Raw genomic sequence first — 17500 nt, 5'->3', positions numbered from 1 at the left:
CAAAGAAGAGAAGGAAAGAGAGACGAAAGGCAATAAGAGGTTAGAAAATGCTGTCTCTCAGCTTATGATTTTAGAAAAACGTCGGCAACGAATGAAAATTAATCGTTTAGTTGAAAATAAATTTCAAAACCTTATTATGATAAAAGCTGAAATAAAAATTGGAATTTTAAAAGAAGACTTTAGATTATAGAGTATTTAATAATTGTCTTGTTTAGTAAAAGTTGCATTACATAATTCCGGTGAATTAATAAACAATTTTTTCCGTTATAGTATAGATCTACATACATACCAGCATACAAATTTACATACATACGAACGTACATACATACATACATACATATATATATATATATATATATATATATATATATATATAAGTACATATACCTATATATGTGTGTGTGTGTGTATGTATATATATTCATGCATATATAATATATATGTATATATATACATACATATATATTATATATGTATGTATGTACGGATGTATGTATGCACGTATGTATGTTGTTCGTATGTTTGTGTGTATGCATGTTTGTATGTATGTTTGTATTGTATGTACGTAGATCTATACTATAACGGAAAGAATTTATTAATTATATATAGATAATTAAATATAAATAAATTCATACGTATGTATATAAATTTCATGTTTTCAGTTGGGTAAAATAATTGCCGACTTACTTGCAATTCTTATGTTAAATCTGATTTTGATCTTCGGTTTCTCATACTGAGCGAAGTACTCATTATTTTTTGTACGCACCTTTTGTTGATAATGTGAAAAAGCAATAAATAGAAAAGTTTGAAAATACTTTCCTTATGCTCAAAATACAGCAGAGGAGATAAACCCATCGACAAATACATCTGATTACATAGGATTATATTTATTGCGCCACTAGAGTGTAAAAGAAAATAATTCTTTCCTTAATATTGGTTATTATGATAGAGTATTGTTTGTTGTTTAGCGTGAAACTGCGTCACATTCCACGCGAAACACTTTAAATATCTCTTTCACTTCACCTCACAATTTCAGTTCAGTTTCCTTTCGACTGTTTCGCAGGATTAATTAAGCAGAACCGAAGTATTTAAAATGGCACGTTTCATTTTGGTAACAGAATTTTAAAAAAACGAAAAAAAAAACAAACAGAAAAATCAGTCATAAAAATTAAACAACGCAAAGTAAACACGACAAAGATTAAGAGACGCAAAACAAATAATTAAACAACAATTAAACAATGCAAATTAAGAGCAAACTAAACAAATTATAATGAAGTTAAAGGAAATAGTTGAAATATTTCTCTGCTCCAGATACATTTAGCGTTCTGTTTAAAGCTTACAGTTGACTTCTTTCTGGAAAATTAGATGCTATATCATTGAATGCAGATACAATATACCTGCAAATAGATGCCATAAGCATTGATGCGTCGAACAAAATTCCTTGTGATACTTGGTTACATTCTCAATTTAAATCGCGTCCAATTTCACATGGTTTTTCTCTTTTCATTATCCACGTGATAAATTTTTGTCTTCGGTTCGCAACACCATAATGATGTCGTTGGAGTGCCGTCTTCACATAGGGCGTGTCTTGGGCATTTTTAGACCTATACAAGGCACCATCATGCTCCACGTCTGGTCAATGCTGATTTCTTTAGAAAGACAGACAAAGAGAGAGAAAATGTGGATGGGAGAAAAGAATCGACCCTAATATAGGATCCCGAGAGGATATAAGGCAAATTTGACCTTGGCTGGATTTGAATCCAGAACACCGTTGTAACAAACGTTGTAACAAACGCTGCAAGGCAATTTATTCAACGCTTTAACGATTATGTCAAAATACCTCCTAAAATAAGTATAAGGATCGATATAACCGATTGTAATCTATCAAACAGTGTTCCAGTTTGAGAACGATCCAATAAATGAAACCAGTGAAAAAATATTCAAAGAGAATGACGGAAAATATTTCTATTGAAAAGGTGCTAACCTTATATATATATATATATATATATATATATAACTAGTTTGATAAGTGCCAACGCTTGAAACTCTCGGACCTTGGATGACGACACTGTTCCTTCTGCTAAATATTAGTAAATATGTAATGTATGTTTGTAATATACATATAATTTTTCAATTATTATATAATAATCTTAATTCCTATAAAAGGGTATAATATAAAAATAAATAGGGATGTAATTGTCGTATCCGTTATTTTTATTCTTTAGTTATCTAGCGTAGTTTTTTCTTATATGCATTTTCCCCCTCTAGTTTCAGCTCAGAGCTGCGGCCATGCTGATGCACCGCCGTTAATATATATATATTCTTATTTTCTTCTTTTTCTTTTACTTCTTTCAGTCATTTGACTGCGTCCATGCTGGAGCGCACACTTTAGTCGAGCAAATCGACCCCAGAACTTATTCATTGTAAGCCTACTACTTATTCTATCAGTCCCTTTTGCCGCCGACACGCTAGGTTATATACATATACACATATTTACATATATACATACATATATATATATGGCCCTTATATATATACGACGGGCTTCTTTCAGTTTCCGTCTACCAAATCCACTCACAAGGCCTTGGTCCACCCGAGGCTATAGTAGAAGACATTTGGCCAAAGTGTCACGCAGTGGGACTGAACCCAGAACCATGTGGTTGGTAAGCACATGTGGTTGTCCGCTGCTTCCGAAATCCGTTAAACTGAGGACCGTAGTATCGAGGTTTGAGTGTGTATGTGTGTGTGTGTGTATGTGTGTGTGTATGTGTGTGTATGTGTGTGTGTATGTGTGTGTATGTGTGTGTGTATGTGTGTGTGTGTGTGTGTGAACGTGTGTGCGTGTGTGTGTGCGTGCGTGTGTGTGTGTACGCGTGTATGTTTGTATGTGTGTATGTGTGTGCTTGTCTTTGTCTCTCCCCCTCACCGCTTGAAAACTGGTGTTGGTGTGTTCGCGTCCCTATAACTTAACGGTTCGGCAAATCGGTCTTTATGAAATTGGAGTTATTTAGGTTATGCTAAATGAGTTTTAGTGCTTACTAAAAATAAATAAATAAATGAATAAATAAATTCTACTGTGACAATTCTGATTTCATGTTCCAAGTTCAAATGCCACCTGTGTCACCTTTGCCGTTCATCCTTTCGCAGTCAATAGAATAGGTTGAGGAGTTGAAGGTTTGGGGTCGATGTAATCGATTGTCCCGCTGTTTGAAATTTCTGACCTTAGACCAAAATTTGAAAATATTACTATTGTAAAGGCAGTGAACTGGTAGAATCTTTAGCGCTACGGACATAAAGCTTAGCGGCAGTTCGTCCGTCTTTACTTTTCGAGTTCAAATTCTTCTAAGATCGACTTTGCCTTTCTTCCTTTCAGAGTCAAGCACTGAGGGCAATGTAATCGACAAGCCCCAACTCACTTCCACAAAGAATTTCAGGTCTTAGGCCTATAATAGAAAGGATCTCTTGGTTGCTAAAATAAGTACGCCTTGAGCTCTGGGGGTCGATGTAATCGACTTGCCTTGCACACTCGGAAATACTGGCCTTGTACCAAAATTTTAAATTCTTCTTCTTCTTCTTCTTCTTCTTCTTCTTCTTCTTCTTCTTCTTCTTCTTCTTCTTCTTCTTCTTCTTCTTCTTCTTCTTCTTCCCCTCCTCCTCCTCCTCCTCCTCCTCCTCCTCCTCATCATCATCATCATTATTTCATTATTATTATTATTATTATTATTATTATTATTATTATTATTATTAGTATTATTATTATTTCAAACTCTGGTAACCTGAGAACAAAAACTTAGAAAATTGCTAACGGATGAAGTGATAATATTTGTACCAAACAAACAATTAGTCCTAGATAACAATAGCTTTATGTCAACGTCCTAACGACGACGAGAAACAACGAAGATCAGTTTTCAACACTTCTCCGATTTCATCCCAAATTAATGTTTTTGTTTTTATTTTTTTTAACGTCGACACCATAAAAATATAGTAAAATGAAGGAAAAAGAAAACGAAACGAAACGAAACAAAACAACGAAAACCTATAAGACGTCAGTAAATAGAGTTCAGCTGACAAGCACAATGTAATTTATAACTGTTATTATTGCAGATCTCGTACCCACTGTTTGTCACTACCGTTAGTCGTGGCTTTTGCTCTGTTGCACTTGTTAACAATGCATATTTGAAACTTTGAGAATAACAAAGGTTTCGTTAAATAAAGTTGTTACAGAAGATTTCCACCAGGCAGTTAGCTATACTTTATGTCTAAACATATTGTAAATTTATTCAACGACAAAAAGCAACAGAAGCAACAACATCAACAACAGGGATAGAAAAAAAAACTACAACTATGATATATGAGATACAACCGATACTTTCCCAACATTATATTATTAAACATTACAATCACTACCCAATCCTTTTTCCCCTTCCTCTTTCTCCATCCCCTCTCTATGTATGTATGACTTTTCCTTAAATTTTATTTCAGTTCTTTAGAGAGTTCAAGCCGGTCGCTAACAAACTGACGAGGCTTTTTGAGTTAAGAAAGTTCCCAGTGTTCGTAAATATGTGGTTGAGTTGGAGTGTTGGTTGAAATGTTGACGCATACACTCAAGTATTTGCATCTATTCGCATAAAAATCTCAGATGCAGAATTTTTGGAACGTCTTACAAATCTTCAGTGTGCCACTAATAGATTGGATTCGGAGAACGTGCGTCAGTTTCTTTTGCCTTTTCTCTGTGAAACCGAATGTTTCTAGGTTTTTGTGCAAATTTATTCATACAAAACCTGATACAACTATTGTGATAGGTACAAATGAGAATTCATTGTCCGGGTACAAGAGCTGTAAGCTCTGTATTATTCCGCCATAAATGTTCTCTTTTTCCTGGACTTTTGATTGTACTTTCGCATCGGCTAGGTAACTGACCTCTACAACAATGCATGACTATTTTCCACGCCCCACAGGGAACAGTACGTATATATGCATGTATGTATGAGTGTATATATGTATGTATCTACGTAAATATGTATGCGTCTATTTCTTTAACTTTCTTTCTCCCTCTCTCTCTCTCTCCTTATATATATATATATATATATATATATATATATATATATATATATATATATATATATATATATATATGGGATATAGAAAAGTATGGATAATTAATTTAGCACAACTTTATTATTTGTTATAGTTGTTTCTGTTTTACTCCATTTCAAACCATATTCCGCATAAATGATTCCGTGTAAAATATAACACATTGTATCTGACTGAACATACCGGAGTTGCACTTTGACAACTATCATTAAGTTGTGATTCTTTGAGACTATAATATGTGTGTGTGTGTGTGTGTATGTATACACACATTAATACATATATACACATATATGTATGTATAAATATATGTGCGTTTGTCTGTGTGAGTGCACACACACACACTCTCTCTCTCTCCCTCTCTCTCACCCTCTCTCTCTCCCACTCTCTCTCCCTCTCTCTCTCCCTCTTTCTCTCTCCTTCTCTCTCTCCCCCCTCTCTCTCTCTCTCCTTCTCTCTCTATATATATATATTAACCAAGAGTACTTGTGTTTGAAGAGATTATTCGAAAGCGCTCACATACACTAGGAAAAAAACTTCTTCCAAATAAAGTTAGTAAAATCTAGTTAAAAGATTTTATTACATTTTTTTCAAACCCCTTTATACATAAAAAGTATATTAAGTAATTTTCACAAAGATTTTCGTATATATATATATATATACATACATACATAGATACAAAGACATACCACTTTACTGTTCACTGTCGGTAATAAAGTACTCAATAGAATTTTAGAGATTAATACTATACATATTTGATATAGTTAACGATAGATAGACAGAGAGACAGACAGAGAAACAGCGAGACTGATAGAAAAGCAGAAAGACAGAGAGATAGACTGATAGACAGTTAGATAGAAGAAGACAGGGGGAGAGATATGGGAGAAAGAAAGCACTAATATTGCGTGTGTGAGTTCATACATGTGCACTTGCTCAAATCGTTAAATTCTAGTCAGAAATGTGAAACCTCTCATTATAACCATGGGCATGATTTAGTGATACTTTAAATGGAAATTAGTAAGTTGTAAGAAAATGAATAGCATTATACGTATGGTTGCTACAAACATCACAAATACAACACACATGTGCACTCGTACAATAATTCTTTGTCACCTCGTACACATACTTAAACTAATCACACGTGTTTATGTGCATATATATATATATATATATATATATATATATATATATATATATATATATGTATATATATATATATATATATATGTATATATATATATATATATATATATATATATGTATATGTATATATATATGTTTGTATGTATGTATATATATATATATATATATATATATATATATATATATATATATATATATATATATATATATATATATATATATATATGTATATGTATATATATGTATGTATATATATATATATATATATATATATATATATATATATATATATATATATATATATATATATATACATATTTATATATACATATGCATATATATGCATATGTATATGCATATATATGCGTGTGTGTGTATGTCCATATAAAGTGTATGATCTATGGCGTCCTCTTTAACCTTTCCTGTTTTTTCTTCCTATATATACGTCTGTGTGTATGTATGTAAATATTCGCATATATAACATCTTTATAGAAAATTTACGTATATATATGCTATAACGAATGAATACATATATATATATATATATATATATATATATATATATATATATATATATATATATATATATATACATTGCACGCATACACAAATGTGCCTACATGAATACACACATATAAATGTTTATATATAATCTATGTATATACACACACTCTTGTACATCTACGTACATCCATTTACATGCGTATATATATATATATATACATGCATGTATGAATGTATGCATTATGTGTGTGTGTATGTATGTATATATATATATATATATATATATATATATATATATATATATATATATATATATATATATATATATATATATATATATATATATATATATATATATATATATGTATATATATATATGTGTGTGTATATTCGTATATATACATATATATATACATATATACATATATATATATATGTATACATATATGTGTATGTGTGTGTATATATATATATATATATATATATATATACGTATACAGTATACATACATTTACCTATGAATATGTATATATATATATATATATGCATATATAGATATATATATATAGAGATATATGTAGATATGTATATATATGTATATACATTTATTCATATATAAACGTATATATGTGTGTATGTGTGTGTGAGTCTGTGTGTGTCTCTGTGTGTGAGTTTGAACGGAACATTGAGGATGTCGTTGTATGCTATAGCAAGTGGTTGTTGCTTTGTTAACTAACTTGACACAGGATTAGTTATCTGGAGCATGGAGTGCAGCTGAAATGGCAGTGAGGTGGGCATTGTTTGCACAGGTGTTCTCAGTGGAAAAATTTGCATCTAACACTACCATTCAAATTTACCTGTGGTTGGTGTCGGTGACATCTTGCATCGACTCATTAAAACGAGAAAAAAAAAGAGAGAAAGAGAGTGAGAGAAGCAAAGAAACAATATAACATAGAATTGATGACAAAGAAAATAAACATAGAGAATATAAAAATGAAAATAAAAAAATAAAAATGAAAATTGTGACCAGACAAAAGAATAAAGAACAACAAAATAAAAAAAAACAAAATAAAACAATAAATAAATAAAACTAAATAAATCAAAGAATCATTAAATAATCTGTGTTTAAGAATTATAAGTTTTCTTTAAGTTAGATTTAGGTGTTTTGTTTATTTAAGTCTAATTAAATGTTTAGTATTTTGACACCTAGGTAGAGATATTTGATGAATTTTAAATAATGCCATTGTATTAAGTGTGTCACCCTCCTTTCACATAAGCTCGACAGTTTACCTAATAAGTTCAGTGTGTCTATAATGAACACAGGTATACACAGGTATGTCTCAAACTTCTAAAAGAATACTGAAAAAATACCTGTTCCTATATAAACATACACACATACACACACACGCACACATCTATATATAAATATATCTATTTATGTATATATACATACATACAAGCATATATATATATATATATATATATATATATATATATATACATACATAAACGTGAACACACATACACACACAAACACATACACACACATTCATTTATAATTCCGAACACCGAACGGCAGGCCGCGCTCCTACATATTCACGAATATATATATATATATATATATATATATATATATATATATATATATATATATATATATATATATATATATATATATATATATATATATATATATATACAGGGTTGGCCAAAAGTCATCTGACAGTAAATATATCTTTATTCTTTTATATCTTTTTCGTCAATTGATTACTATCAAACTTGGGCCACTGCCCTTCAGGGTTTTGTCTGGAGCCATTTTTATCTATCGCGAAGGAACGGAATAGCAATGAAGCAAAGGTGAAGTCTGTATAGGCTTAAACAGTCGAAGCAAAACCTGTGCTACAATGATGCTGTTTCGACTGTTAATGACATGTGAATCATTATATTTTATTTCATGCAACTCGAAAGTTAAAAATAGAATATAAAATACAAGAAAACTCACTGAAATTATACCACTTGATAACATAATCAACCACTATTTTTTTCGTAATATTAGGTTGTTCGGAAAATAATGACCGATTTCAGAAACAGTGTATTCTAGAAAAATTAGCATTAGAAATGTTTTGATAAATCAAAGTACGAGCTGCGAACATCTATGCATCTCTGCCATCGATCAACGAAATTATTTATGCCTCGTTGATAAAGACTTATTGGATTTGATGCTAAGAAATCTTTGAAAGCTGATTCCACCTCTGGTTTGGAGCTGAAAGTTTTATCACTTAAAAACGTGTTTAAATGCTTTAAAAAATGGTAATCAGTGGGTGAAAGATCAGGAGAATATGGAGGACGTGGTAAAGTCTCGTCTCCCAGCTCTGTGAGTTTCTACAGCGTCATTCTTGCAACATGTGGCTTTGCATTATCATGGAGCAGAATTAGGCCACGCCGATTTACCAATGCAGGTCTCTTTTCAGCAAGTGAACATGCATTTCAGCGAGTTGATTGCAGTAAACCTCTTCCGTAATGCTCTGATTGGCATCCAGAAAGCTGTAATGGACAACACCAATTGAAGACCACCAGACAGTCACCATAATCTTTTGCTGATGCAACTTTGGCTTTGGAAAATGTTTGGGGGACTCATCATGGTCAAGCCATTGATTTGATCGTTTAAAGGATCATTGGTGTTTCGTAGAAAGAGCATTGAGCACATTTCAAAACGCCGAACTTTTTCATTTTCATTGAGCTCATGCGGTACCCATTTGTCAAGCTTTTCAACTGACCAATCTTCCGCAGATTGCGTGAGACCGTTGCAATATCGACACCAAGTTCCTGAGACATTTCTCTGACACATTGACGTGGATTTGTTCAACAATTGCTTTCAATTGTTCATTGTCAAGACTACATGACCGACCTCTACCTCCTTCATCTTCAAGGCTCTCATCACCACTATAGAATCTCTAAAACCACTTTCGTATTGTGCGATCACTTGTGTACCCTTCTCCCCATGCTCTGTTGAGATTGGCAGCAGTTTGGGAGGCATTGAGCCCAAGCTTCAACTCATGCAAGAAAAGTAAGCGAACATCCTTTTTGTCATGTTCATAATTAAGGGCGCCTATGCTTCAAGAATGTTTTCTGTCTGAAATAAGTAGAAAAATATTAAAGAGCGTACATCAATTATTAAGTATGTCGAAATTCACCTAAAGCATCATTAAAATACTATGATAAAATTGCGCTTCAAAACACAGCACTTAGAGCGGGCATTATTTTCGGTACAACTTAATGATTTACAAGTCAAAATCGAAAGCTGACACGGAGTAACAGCCCATATCCACTCTATAAATTTTAAAGTAATGTTATTGTTTTAAATCAATTTTAATAATAACAACTGGGTAGTTACTGCTTGTGTGATTTTAATGAGAGTAGATTGAAATCTATTGCCAACTTAATATTTACAATGTACGTACATACATACATATCCATACATGCTCATGTATTCATATATATATATATATATATATATATATAGATAGATAGATAGATAGATAGATAGATAGATAGATAGATCAGCATTGCATGCCAAAATTTTACAAGAAGTAAACATGCAAATATTTTGTGAATGGGTAATTCAGAACATAGCCTTTTCTCAAAATAAAGGAGAAAAAAACGAGCAATTACAAAATGCAAAATATATTCTATAAATATTTTCATTCCGAAACCAAAGCAGAAATATTGATATCTACTACCAAAAGCAATTACTATTATACGGATAACAACGTCGAGAATTTTACCTTATAACACGTGTGATTGAAAAACTGAAAACAGTGAATGTTCTTACATTAAAATATTCACTAGGTCTCTGTTAGCAATATGTTGTCAACTATACATACATACATACACACACATACAAATATTTATATATATATATATATATATATATATATATATATATATATATATATATATATAGATATATATGCAGAGAGAGAGAGAGAGAGAGAGAGAGAGAGAGAGAGAGAGAGAGACAGACACACAGATAGAAGCACACACAGAGATACATAGAGAGAGAGAGAGAAAGAAAAGGAGAGGAGTTAAAAGGGTTAGATAGATAGACAGACAGACAAACAGATAGATAGATAGATAGATAGATAGATAGATAGATATTGTAAGTAATTACGTCCGTACCACATTGACATATCAAAATTTAAACTGAATTTCGACGAAATATATCGTTAGCGATGAAGCAAAATACAAGATAGCAGATGATGTATCAGGTTATTTATGGTTTGTTTCTTCACCGAAAAGGAAGTGCAAGCATTTCATACTTCCTTCATTTGATTGTAGTACACTAAACAATCGTGAAATAAAATGTTAAAGGTTTTCATGCTAAATGACCTCAAACGAATAATTAACTGAAGAGCAGAGCTAGTGTCGTTGTGCAAGCACGTAAGATATTTTCTATCTCTTTTTGGAAGAGCAGAGTACTGGTGAAACTACATACGCTGTGATGAATCGTCATCGATTATATTTGTGTGTATAAACACATACACACGCTCTCTCTCTCTCTCTCTCTCTCACTCTCTCTCTATCTCCCTCTCTTGCTCTCCCTCTCTTGCTCTCTCTCTCACTCTCTCTCTCACTCTCTCTCTCTCGCTCTCTCTCTCTTTCTTTCTCTCACTCTCTCACTCTCTCTCTCTCTCTCTCTCTCTCTCTCTCTCTCTCCCATACACGCATATATATCTGTACGCATGTGAATTGAGCACCATGGTATTGGATTTTACATGAAAAATAGACAACATCTACTCATGCAGCATACACATAGACATATTTCTACGCATATGCCCATATATACATGCACACATACACACACATACACACATATATACATATATACATACACACACATGTATGCATGCTTCCACACACAAATGTGTGTATATATATAACAAAGGATAGAGATGGAAAATGGAATACACAGGAAACTTTATTGGTCACAACGATCGTTTCGACACATCCTACATCGATCCCTCGTGAGTGGGAAACTACACATCTAGTTGTGGTGCATCCCTCGGTGCAGAAGAGTCTGGTCAGGTGATTTGATAAGAGTTATCTCGTTAAATGAACTCAATTTCGTTCGGATTTAACAAAGCGTGTTGTTAGTGACCGTACGTTTAAGCCGTATATATATATATATATATATATATATATATATATATATATATATATATATATATATATATATATATATATATATATATAAGCAATGTTAATTCTCTAAATGAAGTATTAACAGTAACTGCACGATAAAGTGTAGTATATTGCCACTTAAGTGTGGCTGACCCCTAGGGGTGGATGTTACTGTTGCTTTTAGCCCCAGGAGGACATCTCCTCCAGCTGGCTTATCGACACACGACTGTGTCCTGTTTGCCAAGGGAAGTTATCCCTCTCACCTCGATCAGCAGCACGAACGTATCCGGATTTCAGGGTTATTTCCCTTCGTCGGCGTTCGACAGCTGATGACCTTGGTGAGAGAGACAAAAACCTGGCAAATTTATATCTTCTTTTCCAGTGAAATTCTTCACTGATATTGAAAAGGTGAAAACAAGCAATGTTAATTCTCTAAATGAAGTATTAACAGTAACTGCACGATAAAGTGTAGTATATTGCCACTTAAGTGTGGAAAAGAAGATATAAATTTGCCAGGTTTTTGTCTCTCTCACCAAGGTCACCAGCTGTCGAACGCCGACGAAGGGAAATAACCCTGAAATCCGGATACGTTCGTGCTGCTGATCGAGGTGAGAGGGATAACTTCCCTTGGCAAACAGGACACAGTCGTGTGTCGATAAGCCAGCTGGAGGAGATGTCCTCCTGGGGCTAAAAGCAACAGTAACATCCACCCCTAGGGGTCAGCCACACTTAAGTGGCAATATACTACACTTTATATATATATATATATATCTATATATATATATATATATATATATATATATGTAAATATAAATATATACACATAAATTCGCCCGTAGAAGCACACACATATATGTATGTGTGTATGTATATACATGTGTGTGCGTATGTGTATGTATGTGTATATATATCTATTTATATATATATATATATATATATATATATATATATATATATATATATATATATATATATATATATATATACATACACGCACATATGTCCCCTCTATGTTTAGCCCACAAAGGGCTAAACAGAGAGGGGACAAACAAGGGTAGACGAAGGGATTAAGTCGATTACATCGACCCAAGTGCGTAACTGGTACTTTATTTATCGACCCCGAAAGGACGAAAGGCAAAGTTGACCTCGGTGGAATATGAACTCAGAACGTAACGGCAGACGAAATACCGCTGAGCATTTCGCCCGGCGCGCTAACGTCTCTGCCAGCTCGCCGCCTTATATACATATTATACGCCTTATATTATATACGCATATATAAATATATACATATATGCACACACACATGCATACACACATACACATATACATACACACATACATACATACGTACATACATACGTACATACACACATCTAATATGTCCATAATATAAAGTAAGTGCGTAATGTGGTACACCTGACGATCAGTTGTATGAACAAGAACTGTGGGACAAAAGCCTAAGATATAAACACGATCCATCCTGCTGAAGAGTGTCTACAATTCCTTCCCTTCTTAACACTATGGATAATTAGAATGAGAATGGGAGGGATTTAGTCTTAGGTTTCAACATGGGGTTGTATTCACATATGTTAACTACACTCACATGGTTTTCCGTGTGAACTGCTGTGTCGGTGCACGCGTCACACATGGTTTTAGTTAGCAGTTTCATGAATGTGTGGTAAATCACAGCTGAGTCAGACGCTGTCACAACCCGCCAAGTCGTAATGACATTAGACAGATCCCGTTGTTTTGTCTGAAATAAATCTTTACTTTCTTTTATTTTTGCTCGTTCAGCTTTAATCTCTCTCTCTCTCTCTCTCTCTCTCTCTCTCTCTCTCTCTCTCTCTGTATATATATATATATCTACCTGTCTGTCTGTCTGTCTGTCTGTCTGTCTATCTATCTATCTATCTATCTATCTATCTATCTATCTATCTATCTATCTATCTATCAATCTATCTATCTTTCTATTTCTCGTCCTCTCTGTCATCGTATTTGTTTCTCTGTCTCTTTCGCTCTTCTATCTGTCTGTCTGCTGTCTCTCTGTCTATTCATCCATTAATCTCTCTCTCTCTCTCTCTCTCTCTCTCTCTCTCTCTCTCTATCTATCTATCTATCTATCTGTCTATCTATGTATCCAGTCAGTCTGTCTGTCTGCCTATCTGTTCGCTTATCTGTCTCATTCCGTCTTTCTTTCTCTCTTTCATTCATTCATTCATTAATTCTTTCTTTCCTTCTTTCTGTCCACACACACACACACACACACACACACACACACACACACACATACACAAACACACACGCAAATGCACACACAATCACACATGTTCACACACCTATATATATGTACCTATATTTGTCCCTAACTCCCCTTTTAAACTTTTTTTTCTCCATTTCAGAGTTTTGCTTTCTGTCCTGTCTCTTTCTAATCCTGTATGTCTACCTGCCTTTATCTCACTCTCTTGTCCATCTATCACAAACACAGCCCCAACCCCACTCACTTACACAAACACGTACAGGCACACACACACAGACACACACACACACAAACACTCTCTCCCTCTCTCACACACACAAACACTCTCTCCCTCTCTCTCACACACATACACTCTCTCCCTCTCTCTCACACACATACATACTAAACGCATGCTCGTATCAATTCTTACTAGTTACAGCATCAGAAAATGGCGTCGAATTCCGTAAAGTATTTCTCTCATCAAATTTATATGCACAAACGTACTTGCGATGCAAACACGTATGCAAAATCCTTTAGTCTTCCACAGATGTTCAATAAACGCATATGAATATTCGCCTCGTGTACACTGGCTCATTAAATTGTTCGGATTCTTTAAACATTTTAGACCACTGTGGATACCGGACATCTTACTGAGCGGCACGCCAATCAGTCACACATCAACCCTTAGGGGCCACTGAAACTCATTACCAGTTGAGTGGATTGGAGTGAAGTGAAATGAAGGGTCTTGCTCAAGGACATAACGCACCGAGAGTCGAGAATCTAAAGCATAACTAACACAAGACTGTTAATGTTTAATATGGAAAGCAAGTGCTTACATATTGAATCTTTAAATGCATATAGGCGAACAAGGAGACAGTACGCTTATAAAAAACCGGCAAATATATACATGCATATACTTACACATACATATACGCACTCTCTCACACACTCTCTCTCTCTCACACACACGCAGACATAGACACACACGATATGGCTGGCGGGCTGGCTTGGTGTTTGGTTGTATATACATACGTAATATATACATGCATACATATTTATATGAATATATATATATATACATATATATATATATATATATATATATATATATATATATATATATATATATATATATATATATATATATATATATATATATATATATACTGAGAAAGATAGGAGGAGGAGGAGGAGAGAGAGAGACAGAGGAAAAGAAGGATTAACTGTAAGTAGTACAACGATCTTTCGGACTTATCGAGATGAAAAAGGTCGCTATGCCAGTTTTTTTTTAATAGCATGTAAAACTGCATTCCAATCAGTATTGAGTACTACATATGAAAATAGTTTCACTACAACTAAAACCATTTCATCCACATACAAAATTATATGTAAACATACATGTACACACACACATGTACGTATGTATATATATATATATATATATATATATATATATATATATATATATATATATATATATATATATATATATTTGAGTAAAAACACATAAAGCTCCACGAGGCTCCGGAAGGGGTCGACTCCTAATGTACTTTTCACCACAACTTTCTCTCACTCTTTCTTCCTGTTTCTGTTGTACCTGTATTTCAAAGGGCTAGCCTTGTCACAATCTGTGTCACGCTGAATCTCCCCTAGAACTAAGTTAAGGGTACATGTGTCAGTAGAGTGCTCAGTCACAAGCCAGCTATCCCGTTGATCTGTTCAGCTGGAACCCTCGTCGTCGTAACTGATGGAGTGCCACGATGCACACACACACACACACACACACACACACACACACACACACACACACACACACACACACACACATATGAATGTGCACTAATACCAACCGTCGCTGTGTTTATGAGAATATTAGAATAACTCATATTATTGCTCATATTATTTATATTTTTCTTGAAAAATATATTCTTGTACAAAATTTCAACTGTCTGGGGATAGAACTACAGACTACACATTGGAAAAGAAGCACATATACATATATAAACCACATACATACACAATTTACGATATATGCCCTCCTCTTAAAAAGCTGCATACATCTTCGAAGCCATTTCCGTTTTTGGCTTTCTCCGGTTTCAAACAAAGTAGTTTAATATATTGTACTCAACATCCGTATCAATTCACATTACTTTTATCAATTTATATCACCTGTCATTTCATGAAATATGACCCTATATATATATATATATATATATATATATATATATATATATATATATATATATATATATATATATATATATATATATATATATATATATATATATATATATATATACATATATATATATATATATATATACGGGAGTTGGACAAAATAATGGAAACACCTTAAATTTCAAACAAATTTATTTTAATACGGGATAGGACCGCCTTTGGCAGTAATTACGACTTGAATTCTACAAGATATGGACTCGTACAAAGTTTGAATTGTTTCCAAAGGAATTTTTGTCTATTCTTCAGCTAAAACGGTCTCCAGTTCTTGTAGTAGTGATGGTAGAGGATATCGACTCCTTACTTGTTTTTCTAAAATGCACCATAAATGTTCAATAATACTGAGATCTGGGCATTGTAATGGTCATATAAGATATTCAACTTCACTAGAATGTTCCTCGTGCCATTCAGTAACAACTTTAGCTGTGTGAATTGGTGCACTATCATCCTGAAAGATTGCGTTTCCCTCTGGAAACAGTTCCGCAAACATAGGATGAAGTTGATCAGATGAAATGCTTAAATAGTCTTGACTATTAATTCTACCATGAAGGGAAACCATTGAGCCGGCGGATTTCCACGATATAGCTCCCCCCACCAGATCATCACAGATCCTCCTCCATGTTTAACAGTGGGAAGAAAGCAGTCTGGGTCAAATGCTCCTTTTGGCTGTCTCCACACGTATATTAGGCCGGTGGTCTGAAATAAGGTAAAAGATGACTTGTCTGAGAAAATAACATTCTTCCACTGCTGTAGGGACCAATTCTGTAGGTTTTTACTCCACTCTAAACGCTTTGCAACGTTTGTTTTTTAAAGTAGTGCTTTTCTGATTGCAGCTCTCTCGTGAAATCTGGCTCTGTGCAAATTCCGGCGAACAGCTTTTGTGGAAACTGGGTTCTCGAGGTGGTCATTAAGCTCTGCAGTACTCTTACGCGAATTGTTAGAAAGGATCACAAAAGTACAGCACCCAAAATTACTGCAGAGCTTGCGTTTCTATTTGATGGCAGAATTTTTAACGCATCATTATAATCATTAGTAGCACAGCTAAAGGATTATTTTTCCTCGAATGATCTAAGACGCATATGTGATATCTGTGGAGAGAGATGCATCAGT

The sequence above is a fragment of the Octopus bimaculoides genome, chromosome 13 (assembly GCF_046866305.1).
Source record: "Octopus bimaculoides isolate indiv1 chromosome 13, ASM4686630v1, whole genome shotgun sequence".
Classification (NCBI taxonomy): domain Eukaryota; kingdom Metazoa; phylum Mollusca; class Cephalopoda; order Octopoda; family Octopodidae; genus Octopus; species Octopus bimaculoides.
Note: the sequence above shows the minus strand (reverse complement) of the source record.